Source organism: Solanum pennellii, chromosome 6 (assembly GCF_001406875.1).
Source record: "Solanum pennellii chromosome 6, SPENNV200".
Lineage (NCBI taxonomy): Eukaryota > Viridiplantae > Streptophyta > Magnoliopsida > Solanales > Solanaceae > Solanum > Solanum pennellii.
The window spans coordinates 59,839,786-59,841,846 of record NC_028642.1 but is presented as its reverse complement, the minus strand read 5'-3'; positions in this window follow the sequence as shown (position 1 = coordinate 59,841,846).

The window sequence follows — 2,061 nt, the reverse complement described above, 5'->3', positions numbered from 1 at the left end:
TTTGTTCTTTTTAAAAAAAAAGAAAAGAAAAGAAAAGTAATTATTATTTGATGTTTGGTTGATGTCCGATATATATCGGTTAGAAAGTGTTGATCCAAATTTAATTCTTTAGGGTAATGAAGAGTAGAGGATAAAACTAATTACTTCCTGTCATTAAATACTTATTAACGTCTGTTTGGAAAGTCACCAGGCAATTATTTTTTAAAATAAAAAATAAAATAAAAATAAAAGGAAGAAATTAGAAAGTAATTCGCTTGTAATTACACCATATAATTATCAACAATTCACTTCTTCTCCTGCGAATTGGAGCGTAATTACATCCTATCAATTATATTCAATTATCAGTTGACCAAGTAATTACATGACCAATCAAACAAGACGAACAATATAACTACACAAATTTGAAGGGTATTTTCGATTTTTCTCCCTTTGTAGTACTCCCTCCGTCTATAATTGTTTGTCATGTAAAAGTCATGCACATCCCTCAAGGAAAATTTAATACATTGTGTAATTAGACTAATATAACCCTATCAAGAATATCAAAAGTCTACCTAACTTTTCAATTGAACTACATTATTATTAAGGACAAATTTGGAAAAAAGTAACTAATTGGTTCTTGATTATTTAAATTGACAATTAATCTTAGACATTTATTTTTAGTATACCTGCCAAACAATTGTGAAGAAAGGAATATGCCAAACAATTGTGGACGAAAAGAGTATTATTTATTACTTCGATGTAGGAGTTGTCAACTTTTAAACTTGATATTAAATGATGTCTCTTTCACCAATAAACCGAAACTTAGAATTGAATGACCAATTAAATTTTCAAAATGGCCTTTTAGGCTTTTGCTTGGTCACCCTCCATTGTCTCTATTTTTTTCTCAAAGTATAAGTTTCATTCCCTTCGTTCGAAATTGTTTGTCATATTGTATTTATAAAAATTCAATTTGATTTAATTTTTAAAGGTAAATTAGATCACATTAATTTGATATTTTAAACAAAAAATTAAATATTTTAAAACTATATGAAAAGTATTATAAATTGCAATTTTTTGCATACTAATATGATGAAAAAATACATCTTAAAATGTTAGTCAAAATTTTTATAGTTTGACTTTAAAAATAAAAATTATAACAAACAATACTGGACGGAGGAGTATGAGCAATGCTTTTTGGGAAGTAAGCTGATAAATAAAAATGCAAGTTCACCACAATTTATGAGCAATGCTCTTTTTTAGGAGTCTAGAGTATAATTTAATTTTGACCAATAAATATAAGAGATTACTCTATCATTTAAGAAGATTTAATTATCATTTAATATTAATATTACTTTTTCTATCCATTTTTATTTATTATATTACGCTTTTCGAAAGTTAATTAACTAATTTTAAAGTTAAAATTAAATTACATTAAGTCGATATTTTAAACAAAAAATTTAGATATTCAAATACTATATGAAAAGTACTATAAATTGCAATATTTTGCATATCAATATGATAAAAAACACATCTTTAAATATTAGTCAAAGTTCTTATAGTTTGACTCTAAAAATAGAAATCATGATAAATAATAATGAACGAAAAAAATATTACATATTTAAGATGTGGTTTGTACATCATGATAAATAAAATTCACAATATACGTGCAATACCGCCTAACAGACACATAAATATAATGCGACAAGAATAATTTTTAGCGATAATAAATGGATATATTAATGAAGAGTGTTAAAGTCTTTATTGTCATTAGTAAAGGGTCATTAGATTCAGTATGGCTAAAGACTTTAGGGACATATACAAAAAGTTTTAGTGTTAATTACGTTAAAATTACATATTTAATGGCAATTGAGTTATTACCATTAATTAATTATCGCTAAAAAAAATTTTTATGTAGTAATACCTTCATTAATTCATATGCTATTTTAGATTTCTTTTTATGTCTCTTTATTACATGATTCATAAAGTAACCACTCTCCGCATTCCTTTTTAATTGTTCATTATATTAAAGACATATTTTAATTTATATTATATCAAAGAGAAAAGTATACTATACATTTTTCA